The sequence below is a fragment of the Nyctereutes procyonoides genome, unplaced genomic scaffold (genome assembly GCF_905146905.1).
Source record: "Nyctereutes procyonoides isolate TBG_1078 unplaced genomic scaffold, NYPRO_anot_genome, whole genome shotgun sequence".
Lineage (NCBI taxonomy): Eukaryota > Metazoa > Chordata > Mammalia > Carnivora > Canidae > Nyctereutes > Nyctereutes procyonoides.
Window position 1 is genome coordinate 12,946,277 of NW_026575159.1, and position 21,121 is coordinate 12,967,397.

Sequence of the window (21,121 nt, forward strand, 5' to 3'; positions counted from 1 at the left end):
GGTCCCTATAAAGCAGCAAGACAGATCAGAGGAGGCATCAACCCAAGGAAAACCAAGCTCCAGCTCTGACACCCTGTCTTGCCTAGAGATTTTCTGAACTCCTTCTTTATCTACACCCGATTCTATCTACCTACTAATCAATGACTTGGTTTGTTATCTTCAATTTTTCAGTATCTTGATTATTAATGAAACTTACTAATTTTCCTATGGCTTTGAGCACTTAATGTTGAACTCTACCTTGTATTAAATTATAACTGCATGAATATCTGCTCCCTCTTAACTACTAGATTGTAAAACTCCTTGAAGGTACGTAAAACACAGAGAACATCTACCACAAAACACATATTAAGGGCTATTATGTATCAAGTCTGATGCCAAGCATGGTGCAATCATCATCTCATTTACTCCCTATTATTCCTATTTTATAAATGGAAAAACTGAGGCTTGGGAGGGTTGGTGATTTGCTCAAGGCTCAGAGCTAATTGGGATTTGAATTCTGAACTCTATACCAATAGTAAGAGTCAATTACATATTAGCTATTGCATGGAATATAGAACTAGACCCCAAAAGAAGTGGAAAACAACTCAAACTTCCAATTTATGAGACGTATTCTCTAAGGCCAGATCTTATTTTCTCTGAAAAGGAAGATGAAGCCTGCTTAGTTGAACTCCCAGACAATATAATTTTCTTCAAGAATTAATGAATCAAAGACTAAAGCTGCTTCTCAAGGTTTTCTCCCCCCCATCTAGTTACCATTTTCAGAATAAACTTTAACTTGTTAATAACATTTCAACTTATCTATGACTGCATGTCTAGTAAGATAAAGACTCCTATCTCCAAGTGACCTTATATTCTTACCTCAACATCACTGGTACAATCACCAGTTACTTGTACTTGTTTTTCATATTTTGGGTAGGGAGTTATTTTCATTATTGTTAAATATGGGGCAGTTCTGGGCACATAGCAAGCACCCAATCAATATGTATTGTCTTACTTTAAACCAAATTCCTGTGAGCAGTCAAAAGGTAGTCAGAGCATGACAGAGGCGGAGGTATGAATGAAAAGGATGAACGCATTTTCTCCAAACTCATTTTATTCAACTTTGAACATAAGTCCAGGGCCAGGCAACATTAAAAATGGAACTTTAATGTTACAACATGATTGAAAGTCTGGTATCATACTGAAGTGATGGATCAAATTTCTTATGAAATCTGCTCTGTAATAACATTTCATATTCTTAATAACACTCTGGTCTAAATATTGACAGTGAGTTGCCACTTGGGAGGCAAGTGGATGATAAAAAATATACCAAGAATATTAGCCTTCTTCCCTTAAGGTTCAATTTTTTCTGATAGAAGAAAAGCATTACTTTCTTGGGTGATTCCAAATTGATCTTCGATGAAGATGCAAAAAGATCATAAGTCCAATGAAATGTTCATCTGTATATGTTTGTATCTCCTAAGTGCCAAATAATTATATTCAAACTTTTTGAAAGTTCTCATGTGAATGGATTTGGGCAACCATCCAAGTTTAATAATATTTAACCCCCAAGCAATGACAGCCAAAATCCCACTTGTCTATCATGATTAAACCCACAGGCTAGACTAAGTGTGGTTGAGCAAGGGTTGAGAGTGGGGCCGAGTGGCTGGCACCTGAAATGCACCAGAAGAGCATAAGAGCTTCAGAAATCTCTTCCCCAAAGAACAGAAATTTTACTGTGTCTTCATGAAACTGGCTTTGACTCTGAGGGCAGGAATGAACATATTTGTAGGTTTTCTTTTTAAAGTGGCTTCATTTCTGAAATGTACGAGTGCATGATTTGGTGACAGTCCCAGACACAGCTTCCCCCAAACTTAAAATTGAACATTATACACCCACCCCTTCTGATACCTTTTATAGCATGAAGTCCAGATTATATTTAGTTTATTTAATTAAAATATAACATGAACAGCTTTCATTTATATGTAAGTTAAATATATTTTTAAAATTTCTGCCCTTAATATGTGTCCTAAGCATTCAACAGTGACTACTGTCTCTCTTAGGTCATAAACCTTGTTAGAAAGGTGACATCTGTATAATAACCTCTATAGTACCCTAAAGTGTAACATCATAAGCAGTAATGTGATACAATTAAATACTGATATTTAAAGCTGGTAATACAGAGGGTCAGAGTTACCACGCAAGGTGATGTAGTGACACACACATATAAATACATATGATTCTTTTTCCCACTGTCCTCATTTTAGTGGCCAAGCCACTCTCTTAGTACTTTACAGTCTTTTATAACCAGTGGTGCTAATTTTTTATGTTATAGAGGAATCCTCTGGGAAGCTTTTTAATTGCCACTCTTCCCATCAAAAAAATTCTACCTGAGGCTTAGGGTGGGACCCAAGAATGTTTGCTGACAAGAATGTCGTGTGATTCTGAGGCAGTTCACACTAAAACAAGGAGATCATTCATGGAGTTTAGCACCACAATCATTTTCTTTTTAAGCAAGGAAACTACATATATTTATGGAAATTTCACTTATAATATTCTATTACTGCCTATGAAAGAGAGTCATAATTTCATTTATATAACAGGTTTGGCAATTCCAGGAAGAATCATTTCATATGATAAATGAAAGTACCCCTTCCTCCCCATTCTGCAGTGTACATTTTGTCTGGCCATAGTCAGTGGACAGGGGACCTCATATGTTGGAGAAGGCACCTACTGGTCAAGTTTAGCTATCACAACCTAGCTCTAGTATGTATTAAATCCCTAAACCCTCTCCAGCCAAGCCCCCTCCCAAAAGCACTACTTATTCATTTAACAAATTTTCAGGGTTCCTCTATTAAGAAATTTGGTTAATAGTTAAAAATGCTAATAACTCACATATTCAGTAGATGGAATACATTTCCTCCAAGCAAAGAAAGTATGAATGTGGTTACTTTTCTACTGATTTTAAAACTATTAAAGCTTGAAGTTGCTCAGGAAATTCAAGTTAAAAGGTATTAACAATACCTCCGTCATTTAAAGAATAAACTGACTGTGACAGTCTGGTATATTACTCTTCACAAAGAACCTACCAGAATTCAAATATTACTTTGCTTATCATTGACAACTCATCTAGAATGGTAGGAGGAAATTGAACTGTTAACAAAAGAGACGTCTTAGGGCAATATATTCAACCAAATTAGAAAAGAATAAATAAATAAATACAAAAACTCAAAGCTGCAGAGATTAATTTAATTTGGTTACTTCCCTGGGAAGCACTCAAAATGACGGGAATAGGAAGAGGGGGGAAAAAAGATCGATTCCTATTTGGAGGAACTGACAGCAATTGAAATTGAAATGTTCATATAAAAGAGAAAACCATTTCACAATTCTACCTTTTTTTAAACCAGTTTATGTTGTTATTTTAGGTACCATAATATGTAATGTCTAGCAGGTCAATTGACAAATTTAGAAATCCCTTGATGCTTAAAAAAAGTGCTTGAATAGACGTTTTGTGGATTGGAAAATCTGGGTAGATTTGATAATGCAAACCTCAGAGCAATGTTTGCTGAACCTCTGCTGTGTCAATTATCATGGCAGGGACCTAGCAACTCTATAGTTCCGGTTGAAAAGGCACTTTCTTCCTTAAAGCCCTACATTCATTCAACCTTCAATAGCAAACTCTTAAGGGAAAAAAAAAAAGAATTTAAAATATCTCTCAACACAATGCAACACAAACTCAACAGAATGAAGGTTTGCATTTGGCCCTACAACGTCGTGTAGGTCAGTTAGTAGAAAATTAAACAGACACAATTTGGTTGTAGTTAAATCATTTCCCATTGTGAGGACTTTAAAAAGCATCTATTTTGTAAAAGCACATACCAGAGACACATCCACAGCTGCACTGAATAAAGCATTGGCCTTTTGCAAGCACTTGTTGCTACTTCTATTAAGACAAATCAAACTTGCCTTTTCTATCAATGAACTATGAGCCTCTAATCCTAATAAATGAATTAGTAAATGAGTAAATCAGTAGTTGGACCTGAGAAGAACACAGCATAGTAGTAGACACTTTCTGTCTTCCAACTCTGATCCATTCCCTTTCATTTGGAAATAGGATCTGTACTTTCCTTAGAGCCACTTCTTTAATGCTCTCAGACCATATCTCAGTTGGGCAAATGAATACAACAAAGTGACTCCTTAATTCTGAAGACTCTGGCAAGAACTTCCAATAAAGACACACTTGTCTACTGGACTTGAAACTGGAGTCTGCTACATGCAGATATCTCGTCGGACAGTAAAGCAAAGACAGACGCAACACACCTAAAAGATGAGATTCATGACACTGTGTGAGCCCTGAATCTACCATGCTTTATCTATGACTGACTGACCTTTCTAGTGTTATGAAACAATAAATATTTACCCCATTATCTGACTGCATAAAATAGTTTGCTACTCTTCTACCACCTACGGTTGAACGAATTCCAGAGAATTCAAATACACATGAGTTTGCATTGAAAGAGGGTCATATCAGATACTCAAACTATATTTTTATGAGCCCACAACAAAAGAACATAAGATTACCAGAATGTCACCAGAAACACTGTTTTTCATTTCAGTGCTTAAATCCTTAGCATGGCATTCACGATTCCTTATGATCCAGTCCTAGATATTTTGGTAATAAAATCACCTAGGACACAGTTCCCTGATTTCTAAGATCCATCTATACTGATCTACTAATCATATCCAAACGTACCTTACTCTTTTGTGCCTTGTTAATATCGTTTATGTCATTCTCTTGGCTTGAATGCACCCCTCCAACCTCATCTCTATTGTGGGACTACAGACTATCCTACCTACCAAGACAAGTTCAAATATCATCTCCATGAAGTTTCTCCCAAGCCTTCCAGTCAGTTCTAATTATTTTCTCTGAAAAGCTTTTGCCTCTATCAACACATGTGAAAGACATTTTGTGCACTAATGGAAGCTATACAAAGGTCAGTTATTTTTAATATTACTGAGCACTTGTATCACTTTCTTGTACTTATATTGTATATGTGTATCACCTTCATTAGACTGAACACCCTGAAAGCAGGGACCAGTTTTATTTCTCTACAGCCTAGTTAATTGTCTTGGCATAATAAATACTACAGTATTCATGTATTCCAGACATGTACTAGTCATTTGATTTTTCTCTTGCAAAACCAAAGCCCATAAAAACTTAAAAATCTGCCAATCCCAAATGCAGTTAGTCCAAGGAGAGGTAAATTTAAATATTTTAACAAATAAAATATATAAATAACTCAGTATGAACAGAGTTGAAAAATCTTAAAGGAAAATGAATTTGAATAGATCTATTAAATATTAAAAGTCAGGGGATGCAGGAAAGGCTATGGGGACAGAGGATTCATCCCCGAACACTGCCCCCTACACACACACACACACACCAAACTACGCTATATACATATTCCTGTACAGGTGGTAGAATAAAGACCAGGTCAAACCAGCAGAGTCAACTATAAGGAGGATAGGATTTGGTTGCTGCAGAGAGAAAAGAAGATGCCTCTAGGGCAAATAATTCAGGCGTAGGGGGCAGGGAGAAGATGGGAGTATCATATGTAGGGGGTGTCAGAGCCTCTTGACAAAGGTCACAAACCTGACCACCTAAGGGGCTAGCAGGTAATGAAAATCAATAGAGAAGGTCAAAGGAGGGGGGAAGCTCTTAACAGCAGCAAATAATTACCTTCAGTTTTACAGGGAAAATGGGCAATAGTGGGGATCAGAGCTGACCAAAAAGGAATGCTTCTCCTAGAGTCCCCACTGCCCCATTCCCACTTACTACTTCTACGTGGGAATTTGGGCCCAAAGTTTCCAGAAAATCCAATTTTCCAAGAACTTCTTAAAATCCGTATTTTAAGTGTAGTTTGCCGTTATTAAATGCTAGTAACTAATTTAGTAAGACTTAAAGCATTGGGCAGACCAGCTAAGTGCACGTGTTGGCTAAACTTCAGGTTTGTAGCCTTTCTGATATAAAATGAGTATTGTGAGGCCAGCAAGCTTCTCCGGTCACCTAGCATTTAAAGCTATTTTTACACTTGCATGACCCTCTCTAATTTTTGACCATAGAATACCGTAAAATGAACCATGAGACCAAAATAGGAATTATGAACAAGTGTATAGTGCCGTTTACAAAGTGCTTCCTTATGCATTCTCCAGTTCATCCTTGGAGCACCCGTAGAGAAAGATATGCCTGTTTTCAGACCAACTTTACAGCAGGGTCTGGAGAAGGCAGAAGGGAGTCCCCTGAGTCAGTAGTTTCCTCACTGCCATTTGTTCATAGCAGATATTTATTGAGCACCATCTATGAGCCAGACATTCCCATTCCATCTCTCTTCACAGTGACAGGATGAGGAAGGCCAAGTGGAAGATGTATACATTCTCTCTTGTCTATTATGTATTTAAAGTGGCTCACAAAGTGTGCAGATTATAGATAGACCCTCTGCAAGTCATTGTGCTCTCTGCACATGAAATACCAATTTAGCTAAGATAATTAAATATGGCATTTGTAGGTTATGAGAACCTCTGGTAATTACCACTCCATTGTTACCCAAGAGTTTGACTTTTTTTTTTTTTTTTTTTTTTAAGGATTCCATATGTAAGATCATGTGATATCTGTCCTTCTGTGACTGGCTTATTCCACTTAGCATGATGCCCTCCAGGTTCATCCATGTCATTTCATACAGCAGGATTTCCTTCGTTAAGACTGAATGACATTCTATTGTATGTATATTTTGCCATTGACTTCTCCAACCTTTCTTATCTCTATCACATACTTAGCATTTCTTGTCTCTATCTCATAGGTATTCCTTAGAGTTGATAACCTAATATGTACTGCCTTAAATATCACTTTACAACTGCTTCTGAGTCATTTCATTTATGGTCATTTTGGCTGTTGCAATGACATCTCAATTTTGTATAAATTGTGGGCAAAGGTTTTACATTTTTTACAGCATACTGCTCGTATTAGACACATATAGCTGCTTGGTGCAGGAAACCCTAGGAGTTCTGGGTATATTGAAGGCTATCCTTGGTATAGAAGGGCAGCTTAATTTCTACAAGAGCTCAAAAGTGTCCATTTCTCCTTTGTTGAACTATAAATGTTCTCGTTCCAATTATCATATCCTGTTGTCTTTTTCCTTATATCTAATCTGTAGCTCTTTGCTATTGTTGTCATTTTTGTTTCAGACAAGCTATTGATGTTTTAACATGATTGTGCAGAGGCTAAATTTCTAACAAGTTCTATATTCCAGGAACTTCCATGAAAATCTAGAACCTTCTTTTTAGGCTGATCTTATTTTCCTTATATGAAGAATACCTCTTCCACAAATTATCAGTGGAGGAGAAAGCATTTTAATTTCTGAATAGTTTCAAGCTCAAAGGTGGTGCTACACATAGTCACCCAGGGGAACAAAGGAGCTAAGAAGAAAAGGGCAAGATTGTCTAAAATGAGTTCAAATAAGCATAAACCAAAACCATGTCAGGTGAATAGTGCTCTGGAGTCAGGCTCAAAGGTCAACCACAGTTTTAGCACTGTTGCATTCCCTAACTGCTCTACACCTTAATTTCCTCATTTGTAAAATGGGAATAGTAATAGTACCATCCCCTCCAGGGATATAAAGGTTATAATGCTCATGTCTAATAATAGTTCTTAGTACACGGTAAGTGGTTGAGAATTTAAAACAGATAAAAGGGAGGTATATCATACCCATAAGGGCAACTCATAGGAATTCCAGATGATACATCATCCAGGTGCTTACACAACATGGATTACTAAAACCACAAGTAATCATGGTGTCTGCTGGTGCCTGCCCATCACAAGGATGGGGCATGTCATATAAAACATCAGAATCAGTCACACAAACATTAGATAGTTTCCAAAGGCAGTATGGCCTCAAGATTGGCAGACTATTCTAAAATTAACCAGCATGTCTTGGTTATGTCTTACTTTTTAAATGCATGAGTTTGTAAGAATAATTTTGGTTGCTACTCCATCAACTTTAAATTAGCTATGTCTGCCCACCTGCCTGCAGAATGGACTGGGGTGGGTGATTAACACACACACACACACACACACACAACTGGGAAAGGATATCTTCACTCATGATTGAATCTGGGGCCTTAGTGCCATTCAGGTTCTGTTTCTTTCCAAAATGCAAAGTAGATGGTCAGCAGGAGCACCAGACTCACGCTCTACCAGCTTACCAACCTGAAGGAAATAGACTGCTCTCATTAGCTTGGGCAAAAAAAAAGTGTCCTATATGAATTTCTAATGACCTAGTTTGGGTATGTCTGCCTCTGAATCAATCACCATGGCCAAAAAGATGAGGAATGGCCATGCCTAAATCAATGCCCATCACTACAAGTGGGACAGCTGACTCCACCAAACTTTATGCAATGGGTTCCTTTAAAAGGTTCCTTTATAAGACTGAGGGCCTGTACCAGTACAGGAATGGGAAAAGGGGGAGGGGGAGATAAACCAAGAGAAGTTCCTTTCCATAAAAATATAATCCTGTTAGCTATAGGGTTAATACTTTTTTAAAGATTTACTTGAGAGAGAGAGAGAGAAGGAACACACAAGCAGGGGGAGCAGCAGAGGGAGAGGGAGAAGCAGGCTCCCCCCCTGAAAAGGTACAACAGTGGCGGTACCTTTGCTTTCAAGTGACCTATAGTGTTTGGTGATTTTTATCTGGGTTGAGGGATGCTGATGCAACTTGGGTATGCATTCCAAATAATATGATTCAGCCTAAAGATGATCTGATGGTCAGTATTAAGGTATGGCCTTAATGAACATGTTGTAATTATAAAAAGGAGAAAGAGGTCCGCAGATTGTCCAAAGCTGTACACTTTTAAAATTAGAACTTGCTTTCACAGGTCACGACTAAAGTGACTTAACATGTAGTCTGTGAATTCTATATACTTTGACTAATAAAGCCACAGCAACATCATTTGTGCTCAAGCTATCAGAGTACATTTAAGTTTAGAGCAGTGAAAAGATGTAATAATTATGTTGGTGCTTCTATGAGTTATAATTGCCTCTTGTATGATTACTGATAATTTCAGGTAATTGTCAGCAATATGAAAGAGCTTTTTGTGGTCCCACACTAGGCATTACTCTAGGGAAGGCATTACAGAGCTGAGAGGGGAGTTGAGGAGGGAGGGGTAGAGAGTATTCATAGTATAATTTGCTTGGTTTATTCTCTAAAATAAGTAGATTGCTAGAATCTAAGGATTTAATTACCTCATAGGACAACCATATGTTGAAACATACCAGCTTTTAGCAAAGAAGAAAAACTATATATAAAAGTCTTTCCATCTTCAAAATCCTAACTTTTCAGAAAAGTCAATTTAAATCATTTGGAAGCCTACCTGAGCATTTTTACATCTGAAATATCTGAACTGGCAGGCATGGTCAGAGATCTGCATGGGTGTGAGGTACTTCAAAACATGGCCATTATTCCAGGGAAAGAAAAAGCACCCTAACACAATGCAAGCTGATTTTCCTCTACACTAGGAGGATGAGGATAGAGGAAATTAAAAAAGACCATTTTAAAATACAAATGCTCACTGGAATCTATACACTGACATTTAATCCAGGGAACTTACATGAATTAACTGTTTCTGAAAACATGTAACCTAGTTGTGAAGATATGGGCCTCCCAATGGTAAAATGTGAAGAGATAAAGAACCAGACTGAGGAAACGTAATCAGAAAACCAGGTGGCTTATACTTCTCTTCTGGAGAAGAGAACATCAGTAAGATCAGTAAGATGTCTAAAGACAATCACTTACATTTTTGCTTTATCCAAATATCAAAAGGTCAGAGTGGCTCAATTTATTGTTTCTTAGACAAACTTTTTTTTTCATTGATTTAGAAAGAAGAGCAAAAAAGATAGTAAAACTCCAATCAGCCTGAGAGAAAGGTTAAAGCCATTCTTTTTTATATCCATTCTGAGTAGTGATCCATAAAAAATAATTAGGACAAGGGTAAACCTATTATGTAGCACAGATTCACCATCAGTCTCGTCAATCTGTATTTGTTCAGCCTCCAAAGGTTTGCTGGACTCCGTGTATATGATTAAAACATATATTAAATGCATATATATAAATTTCTCTTCCTTCATGTCTTCTAGTCCAAGGCGGCTCGATTCTTTCTGTTTAGTCTCAACTATCATTGTGCATGCCGATCTAAAAATGGTCGTGTCTTCCCCCTCTCCATTTTATTTATTGCATTGTCCAATTTTTCACACATTTCTAAACATCCATCATGCAGCTGTTATCTCTGCCCAGCACTCACTGTCACATTTCCCTTGATCCTCCCTTTGAGCTAAGCTCCTTTACCACCGGCTGCCATGTCTATCTCCTTCATCCCTCTGCTGAGCAGAGGTGGCTGAGCACAGGGTCTGTAACTCTCGGATGCAGGCTGCGTTATGCGAAGGATTTTGTATTAGAGACCTGTCAGAGCTGGCCGGAAGGAGGGCACATTTGAAATCATTTCTCTTATTGAGAGATAAGTGTTCCCTGTCATTTATTCTTTCATTCTCGCTTTTACCTTTCACACTACTTCCATATTTATCCTCCAGCCGCCTGCATATTTGACAATGTTATTGCTGATAGTGTTATGCCATGAGATATGCACATGTATAGCTGAAGTGACTGATGCGTGACCTTCAGCGTTTTCTATGCTTAATACACACATTTGAGCTTCATCCAAGATGATTGTTTGGGGTCTCCTGATGATCTCCATCCAGGTCCTTATTTTCCTTAATGGTAATAACAATGCTAAGTGATAAGGCCATGAATTTATTAGGCTTCTTCCTTCCCAGGTAATTAACTGTCATATCCTTGTGACTACCTCACTTTGTTGGCCTTCAGCCAGAATCAGAAGCTATCGAACAAATGCACAAGAGCAGCTTTCCCCCCTCCATCGTGTGTAGGGTGGCTGGAAGGGGAGGGAAAAGTGGAGTATTTTGCCTACTTTTCAAATGTGCTCTGGATTACTCAACAGGGAATCTTTTGTTTTGTTTTGTTTTTAAGATTTTTATTTATGAGAGAGAGAGGCGCAGGCAGAGACACAGGCAGAGGGAGAAACAGGCTCCATGCCGGGAGCCTGACGCGGAACTCGATCCTGGGACTCCAGGATCGCGCCCTGGGCCAAAGGCAGGCGCGAAACCGCTGAGCCACCCAGGGATCCCCTCAACAGGGAATCTTAAAGTGACTTATGACACACATTTATTTGTCCATAGAAAAAGTCCTGTCCCAAGAAGTACTGGTTAGCTAACTATATGGTAATAAACATACCACCCAGTATTCCCCTCCCAGTTGTGAGCTCTCAGGAGAGAGAATTGTGTCTTCCCACAACTCTGGCATATTTACAGAATCCAATACTGTGGAGGCTGCTTAGTGAACAAGGATTGTCTGAGGGACAGAGCACACATGCAAACATGTCAGCGAGTGTGAGCAAGCATGTGTGCACACGTGCAAATGGGAAGAGATAGATGGGAAGCTCTAGAGAGAACCCAAGCACCTCACCCAACAATTTCAAGTTCATGTTTTAGAAACCACTCCTAATGGCTTGGTGGACACAGGGGGAGGTTGTTTTGTTTTATTTTAAAGATTTACTTACTCATGAGAGACACAAAGAGAGGGGGGCAGAGACACAGGCAGAGGAAGAAGCAGACTCCCTGCAGGAAACCGGATGCCATACTCCACCGAGATTCCAGGATCACACCCCCAGCCAAAGGGAGACACTCAACCGCTGAGCCACTCAGGTGTCCCTGTTTTGTGTTTTACTTTGTTTGCAGTTTTTTGGAGGAAATGTGAGCTTATCAACGCCAGGTTCACAATAACTTAAAAACTCCTGTACCAAATCAAACTACATATGAATGCCCATGCACCAAGACTGGTACACAGTTCAGTACTAAATAATCATCTTCCCTTAGCAAACATGAGCTTTATTGAAATTTCCATCAAAGAGAAACAATCATTTCAAGTGACACTTTTTTACAAGGTTGCTGTGAACTTTTACTCTATTGGTGACAATTCCAGATTACAGAATTTAATATCTAGTTTAACTGTAAGCCTTTGCAGCAGGGCTCTCGAGTTACTCCATTGAAAAACAAATGTATCAGATACCAAACAAAACTGGTACAGCTTAATAGAATAAACATGTATTAAAGGTTTTTTATTTACATGAATTAAGCAAAATCAAGATATCCTACTGCTCCTGAGGGCATAGGCAAGTAGCCATGAGGAGGCCATTCTAAGATTATTCTGGTGTAAATACGTTTTATACATACCCACAGGATGGATTTTGTTTAGATCTCTCTACTTAATAAAATACACAATGTTCCTGGCTGTTTTGGTCCTTGGAGGTCATTCCGATATTTGATATTTCCCTAGCTGAAAATGCAATTTTATCTGGCTTTACAAAATGTACTTTTAGATATGTATCTAACTCATAAAATATATTTTGTACCTGAAAGTAGTTGGCCCAGTTGAGCCAAAAGGGTGGCACAACATGTGTGCACTTTGATGTACAGCAGTTTTAAAGTTAGCTCTGGGAGCCACAAACGTTTTAGAGACTGCTGATTCGGTGCATGGCTTACTGAAGATTAGGGTGGGAAAGAAGAGGGCAAGGGTGATGCTCCCTCAATCTCCTGTGCAAATGGAAGGTATAATTTGCCCGTGGATGAAAAGATCCCAGTGTGGACCTATCACCAGAATGGTAACAGAACATCAAACTGAAAGTAAGCACTGATGTCAGGGTGGCTGAAATGGAATCAATTAAGAATCAGCTCTCATCATCTGTTATAACTAATGCAGGTTCTCCCCCTTTTCATTGCTTTCAGACTTATCCTCGTAGACATGGATGTAATTGTAGAGGACTCCCAGGGCTTAGAAAATTAAACTTCTTACATGGCATATTTTGCCCTTCTTTCATTTGGCTGATACACCTGTCTCGCCAAACTCCACTCTTAGATAAATCCAACTCTGTCTACTTAATACCTGCACGTGCCCCAGCTGAATAAGGCTACAGAGTAATTCACAACCATCCCTAATCCAAATGCTTTCCCCCTCCCTCCAATATACAATATCTGTCCTCATTGTAGAGAAACTAATTCTTATTTCTGAGAAAAAAGAAGTCAGCAGAACAGAGTTCCCCAAGCTTCCCCACCATCCTACCATCCAGCTGTCCTATCTCTGTGCCCCTTCCAACTCCACCTCCATTTCTTTTTAACTCTTTTAGGGTAAAAAGCCTAACAAGTGCTGTTCTTGCTCTCGTTGTCCAAATCTTCTGGGACCATTCTCTCCTGAACCCATATATCCTGGGCTTTTTGCCCCAGCATGCCACTGAGACAGCTCTTCAGAGTTACTAATGACTGAGTCTATATTGCCAAATGCGATGGCCAATTCTCAGTCATAATGCAGATCAGGATCATCTGCTTCCCCCCTTCCCTTCCCCGCCTCTTTTTGGAAACAATCTCGTTTTAGTACCCAGGACAGAACTCACCTCCCTTCCAGCTTCACAGGTTGCTACTTCTTAGACTCCCCAATCCCTTCTAGTTTCCCCAACATCTAAATATTAGGCACCCCAGCATTCAGTCCTGGTATCTCTCCTCAGTGTCCTCTCTCTTCCCAAGGGAATTTACCCAACCTCAAGACATAAATACCATTATACACTAATGCTTCCCAAAATCCCACCCACAGCCTGGACTTCTCCCCTAAACTTCAGACTCATCTGTTCGACATCTCCAATTAAAAGTGTCTAAAGATTTCCTGATTTCTGTTCTCACAGTTCCTAACCAGTGTCACCCTCCAACTGCTTAGGTCAAAAACCTTGAGTCACTGGTAACTGCTCCCTCTCTCATGCCTATACCCACATGCCATCCATCACTGAAACATGATGGCTGTATCTTCAAATACATCACATCTGGCCATTTGTCACTGTTGCCACTGCTCCCATGCTGACTCAGCACACTCTCCCCTGGATTATTTACAACAGCTTCTTAAGTGGTATCCCTGCTTCCCTCTTACTCCCCCACACTCCACCCTCACTCCACACAGAAGCCAGTGTTATCTTTTGTAAATAAGTCAGATGCTATCAAAACCTAATGATGCTTTGGGTTTTGCTACCTCAAAATAAAAAGCAAAATTGCTCACAATCCCCAACCAGCCTTCTCATGAGCTACAACCCCCACCAGGTTCTCTGATCTTGTTTCTTATCACCTTTCTCATTTTCTGCCTACCCAACCCACTCAGGCTCCTTGATGTTTCTCCAGCACATCAAGCACACTCTGTCTTAGTGTCTTTGTATTGTGTTCCCTATGTCAAATGCTTTCCTCCAGATACCCACTGGCTTCAGTACTGCATCCTCTTTAAGTTAGCTTATTCAAGAAGCTTATCTTCTCAAAGACCTTCCCTGGTCATCCTATATTACTTTCCCCCCACCCCCTATTCATTCACCCTGCTCCACATATCCTTTTCTCTTTACCCTTTTAATACTACTTTTCTGTGACAGCTGTCATCACTTCACATTATATATCTACTTGTTTGTTCATCAATTAAAACTCTTCCTAGACTATAAGCTCCATCAGGTCCATGACTATTTTGCACTCATCTGTGCCTCCAACACTCACAGCAGGGCTTGGCCCAGAGCAGAAGTTCAATAAATACTATTGAGTGAAATAATGGCTGCAAAGTTCATCAGCTGCTTTTAACATTGTGTTCCTGCCATACCCAACTGTGCCTCTGCCAGTGATCTCACACTTTCACACATTCTATGGACTCCACATGTTAGTGCCTGGAGGACTTGCCCTGCTTCCTTGTCCAATGGATGGACAGCTTGACATGTCTGTGACATTGCACAAATGTCTCTGAAACCTGCCCTGCTCCTAACTCCTTCTATATGCCCCAATGTTCATTACATAACATCTCTATGGAATCACATTCATAAATATAACCCTACCCCACAGGAGGAGGACAGAGTAGACAAGCATCTGCTCTGGGCCACAGCTTTGTCGAGGTCAGTGAAAGATCCTAAATTAGAAGTTTATGAATATTGAAGCATCTAATGGCATTTATTATTTTATTTCTGTGTCATTCACAAGACTGAACCCAGACACCAAGTCTTCTTTGCCCCCAAACTGGCAAAATAGGAGCATGTGAATGTGAAGATTGAATGGATAGTATCGATGGTTAACACTGGAAGCTGGTTAGCATCCTGCTGTTTTACATGGATTATCTCATTTAAGCCTCTGAACAAGAAGATACGGTCGGAACTATGAACTCCTTTTACATTTGTGGAATCCAAAGCTTGGGAAGATGAAAAGTTTGCCCAAGGTCACCCAAAGGCAATGGCAGAACCGGACTGAATTCTTTAACCTTGACCATCTGGCTCATGATGTTGCGCTGTCTTGGAAGGGTTGCCAAGACGACCAGGGAAGGTTCCCCAGTCTAGCTACAGATCAGAATCACTTGAGATGCTTGATAAGTTGGAGTCTTTGGTTTTACTCCTAGAAATTCTGCTTTGTGATGGAGTCCAGAGATCCTTATTTTTAACAGGCACCCCAGGTGAGTTTGATGGGGCCAATTCACTGGCCAGGGGTGGTGAGGAAGAAACAAAAAGCACATCAAATGGGTGATGGAATTTAATGAAGGAGGAATTTAATGAAGGGATTTTTTTTTTTTTTTAAAGGTTCAGGCAGGGTTAAAGTAGAAGACAACCAGCAGAGAGCTGTTTGTTAATACTTCTAGGCTGAAAGCAACAAGGTAACGGAGCAGTTGCCAGAAGGCTACAGAACTGCTACCACTCAGAAGACAGCTTGGCAGGGGCTCAAACATTCAGTCAAGACCAAAGGCAATCAGAAGCCAGAGAGCAAGAAAGGCTTGACACAGTCCATACCGAGCAGCTTTCCAAGGTGAGGAGAAATGGAGAGGTATACCAATGTATAAGGCTGAAAGGAAAACATTCTGTATGCCACACATTTGAGAATCAGTTTCCTATGGAAACATTGGTCCGATAATCACACCAAGCATATCAGACCAACCTGCTGTTGATAGCCAGTGTCTTCCTCAAATGCCTCTTTCATTCTCAGCTCCAAACATAAAATCACCTGCCTGATGAAATCTTCTATATTCCAGAGACATGACATGCCCCAACTGAACATGTTCCCCTACCCACAACACATGGAACCTGCTTATCTTCCTGCATTCCTACTCATCGAACAGTACCCATCCCTTCCCCCAGGCTCCCGGCCAGAAGCTAGGGATTCATCTCTAACTCTTCCTTCTTAGCTGATTGGAAATCTTTATTCTCTCTACTTGATAGCTCAGGTCCTTCCTCTGCTCTTCTCTCTTCCTGCCATTGTCACTGCTTGAGGCCATGTCATCTCTGCCTGGATCACTGCAGGAACCTCATAATTGGTCTCCCTGCTTCAAACTAGTCTCTTCAGAGCTGAAGCTTTCTTTTCAAAATGCAAACCTGTTCATATTTCTCCCAGGCTTAGTATCCCACAGTAGTTGCCCACAGCATACAGGCAAACTGCAGACACCAACTGTGCATGCAATATTTTCCTATTTCTATTTCCAGATCATTTTTGCTAAAAGAAGAAAGGTCCTGATTTTTACACATTTACCATGGCCCAAGTCTTTAATTTTAGTACTCTACCAGCCTGCATATTAAATTTTCTAGGCATACTATTTTATAAGCAAAGAAGATATAATTGTATTCCTTGTTCTCTTCATGCCAATTTTTACATTTTCTTTCCCTTAGTGTATTAGAGTCCCCAAAATGATGCTGAATGATAATGGTGACGGTAGCCATCCTTGTCTAGTTCCTGATTTTAACTGAAATTATTCGAGTGTTTTGCCATTTAAGCTATTAGCCACTCTACGTTTTTTTTTGGAAACAACCTTTATTAGATTAAGTTCCCACCTATTCCCACTTAATCTTGGATTTAATTAGAAATACCTGATGAAGTTTAGAAACTGCCTTTTAATACATTATTTTTTCTTTGTTATTGTAATGAATTACACAGATATGTATCCTTACCTTGGATAGCTCTCTATTCCTGAAAAAAGCCTAATCATAATACATTATTGATTCAATGCTTAATTATGTCATATAATCATATAACAGTGGGTCTGTAGGTTTTGTTTTTACCTTTTTTAAATCATGTTTTGCTATTAACATTATGCTGTCTTCCTTTGTAGTCAGGAATGGTGCAGTCGTATGAAGATCAAATGATTTCTGATATGTAGAGAACATGGTTGCATAATGGTAGATCTTTAGTCATGTTTCTAATATCTTCTACAATAATTCACGCAAACCTCCTCTGGTGAACGAACACACAATTTTTCAGGTTCAAATTTACTTTTGAATTTATACCCAGTAAAATTCATTCTTTCTGGCATTCAAATCTATAAACTTGACCAATGCATATGCCTACCAACCATGACAGGAGCTTGTCTTCCCTTTCCTCTAGAGAGAAAGGTGAGGCTGAGTTTCTGATACCCCACTGTCCACACTTATGCATAAATGGGGCTGCTCTTAGGCAAAGTGGTCAGAGATAAGAGAAAAATTAATGGGGGTTAGCTTCTCCCATCACAGTTTGAACCACAGTCATTTTTTTTTTTTTTTAATTCTTCTGGCCAGAGATAATTTTCTCTCAAGGTTTTAGATCTCTGCACCTCTACTGTGGCCCACAAGGTGCTACAGTGAGGCTACCCTTGGGGTGAGAGGAAAAAAAAAAAAAAGATTCCTCCCATACTTTTTAGCTTGCAAGGCACCCCCTTTTCCCTTGTCTTCTGGCTAGAATTGGAAGTCTCTTAACTTGTGGCCATGGACACCCGCTGCACAGTTCCCTGATAAGGCTACCCTCAGGTTCCAGCTGGCGGTGAAAGACGGAAAAACCAGGAGCCATACAATTCTTCTGCCTTCCCTCCAAATCGAGTCTGTTCTGTTTACTTTGCAGAGGCCACAGGTGGTTACTTTTGGTGTTTGGTCCAGGACAGAGGCTTGGTGGGGATTCTAATCCTGGCCAGCAGCAGAGACGACTTCGAATTCATGTCCTCGATGTGTGTCCTTTCAAATTTCTCCTCACGGATTGCTGTATTCCTTTGGAAGTCTTTGAATTGTTCCCTCTGGTTTTATCTTTGTTTTTATTTTTTGATGTGTTTTTAATTATGTACATTTTTTGCCACCTCCCTTATTCTCAACTACAACAAAGGTTATCAACTTCATTAGTCATTTCAAAGACTCAGATTTTTACTTACCTAACTTTTCAACATTATTCTCTACTTCAACAATTTCCATCTTTAATACCTCTCTTTTTCTATGTTTTAGAGTTTGTTCTTTTTTTAAATTCTTGAGATTCATCTTAAGTCCCTTTACTTTTCAAATATTGATGTTTAAGACCATATAATTTCCTGATTTTAGCTTTGGGTTATGTCCACCATGGATTTTGGTATAAGATTTTCTCCTTGTAATTGCCTTTTAGATAGAAATCAAAATTTGAATTGTAAACTTTTTTGATCCAAAGATAATTAAGAACTTTAATAACACAAACTTTTTTGGCCATCACAGTAATATTGATCTTTAAAAAAATTTTATTAGATTATTAGAAAACAAGGCCTATGAAAATCTGAGGCTAAGAACATAATCGATTCTTGGAAGTATTCCGCAGGCATACAAAAATATACATACCTTTCCCCTTCAAAGAATCCCAAGTCAAATATATTCAATTTTATTTATTATAACACTTAGCTTGCCTGGATCTGGGTTATCCTGAAAGATACACAGCAAGGTCACATTCTGAAAATTTTACTAATATCAAATTCCCTCTGCATTTTAATATATTTTGCTTTATATTTTAGTCTCACTTGTACATTTATGCTTATGACTAATGCATCTTTTATACTGTGCCTATTCTAATTAATGTCCTTATTCTTCTTGTTCAGTGCTTTTAACCTTACACATGTGTAAGCTTGATATCAAAATTATAACCTATTTTTCTTAGTATCTCTGCATATTCCTGTATTTTACACCATCTTTCATCTCTTTGGTTTAAAAGTGCTTCACGTTTCTGGATTTTAACTGAATCTATAGAAAATAAGGGAATTTGTTACGTTCATAATAAGCAACAGATATACTTCATTTTATTCTTTATATCTTCCACTGTTTCCTATTGTCCGCCCCCCCCCCTTTTTTTTTCTCTGCTTAAGTTACTACTCACTGCTTCTCTTACTTGTGTCCCATTAAGTTCTAAGTTCTGCTTTTCTAGAGACAATTCAGGAAAAGCTGAACATGAACATAGTTACTTTAAGGTATTATTAATTTGGTTAGGTAATACAATGGTATTGTGGCCATGTATTAAAAACAAACAAACACAAAAAACCCCACAAAAACCAGAAGCCCTCATCTATTATAGATACATACTGAAATATTTTCCAGTGAAAATTCAGGATGTCTTTGTTTACAATACCCCAATATCTGGGAACAGTTGGGGCAATATGTGAAGCTAGGCATTTTTTGAAACTGAGTGTTGGGCACCTGGGAATTGATTCCACCACTCTTAACTCTTTCACGTATGTTTGAAAATTCCATATTAAAAAAGTTAAGGGAAAAATCATTTATTTACACAAAAGTTTTAAAAAATATTTGAGAGAGAGAGAGAGAGAGAGAGAGAGAGAGAGAGAGCGCGCAAGAGCAGAGGCAGAGGGAGAAGCAGGCTCCCTGCTAAGCAGGGAGCCTGACGCATGGTTCAATCCCAGGACCCTGAGATCATGACCGGAGCCAAAGGCAGATGCATAACTGACTGAGCCACCCAGGTGCCTCTACACAAAAGCTTTTTATGTTGTCACTGAACCTCCTCAGTGTTCATATGATTCTTTTAATTAATATTTCTGGTGGGGGATCCCTGGGTGGCGCAGCGGTTTGGCACCTGCCTTTGGCCCAGGGCGCGATCCTGGAGACCCGGGATCGGATCCCACGTCGGGATCCCGGTGCATGGAGCCTGTTTCTCCCTCTGCCTGTGTCTCTGCCTCTCTCTCTCTCTCTCTCTCTCTCTCTCTCTCTCTCTCTGTGTGTGTGTGTGTGTGTGACTATCATAAATAAATAAAAATTAAAAAAAAAAACATCTTAAAATATTTCTGATGGTCTCCTGCTTTCAAGGAAAGCAGGGGCGAACAATCTGTGTATGGAGTTAGATAAGAAGTGTTTCAGACTTTATGGGCCAGTAGGCAAAACTGAGGATATTATGTAGGTACGTACATAACAAGAATCAATTTCCACAAGATTCTTCATTGTTTAAACGCAAAATATCATGGCAATAGTTGAATATAATTTTTGTAATACAAGTAAAAGATCTGCCTATAAGAAGAATGGGACTTTTTGGATGAGGTTCTTAGTTTTGCCTAATTGGGGTTCAAAGTTAGGCCTCCCCACCATCATGGTAGAAACACAGCCCCATTTTCCTATGGAGCCTTTTTTTTTTTTTTTTTTTTTTTTGGCACTTCTCTGAAAAAGAGTGATCAGATCACCTCTCCTGGGAACTCACCAGAATGTATTACACCTATATCTTTCTTTTTTTCCTTAAATATTCACTCACAGTGTTAAAGAACTTTTCATTTAGGAAAGCAGATTAAGAGCATCAAAGGCTCTGGGATAAAACCTTCTGGATCTGAATACAGCTGGATGACTCATCAGCTCTACCTACCTAACCTATCTAGAAACTTCAGTTACTTCCTCTCCAAAATGACTACTAATACCTCTTTTACAGGATTGGAGAAAGATTCAGTAAGCTGATAAACGCAAAGAGTTCGAAGAAACATTACACACTATAAAACATTTGATATGTGTTATGTTCTTTCAGTTTTTTCCCAGCCACTTAAAATTGTAAGATTATTCTTAGCTTGCAGACCATACAAAAACAGTTGGGCCAGGTTTGGTCCATAGCTATAGTGTGCCAATCCCTGCAGGAGTTGCTACCTATTTTGGGTATTCTGCATATCTTTCTTCTCTATGGCTTCTGGGCCCCTACATAACTCCATTCACTCCTGAGGTTCAGGTCCAACTGTGGAGACCCTTT

The 21,121-nt window shown here is 39.1% G+C and overlaps 1 protein-coding gene across 6 annotated transcripts in view; it reads right to left on the minus strand.

The window, feature by feature from the left end:
* SAMD12 (sterile alpha motif domain containing 12) overlaps nt 1-21,121 on the minus strand; it is a 378,425-nt gene that overhangs the window by 281,898 nt on the left and 75,406 nt on the right. The window lies entirely within an intron of this gene.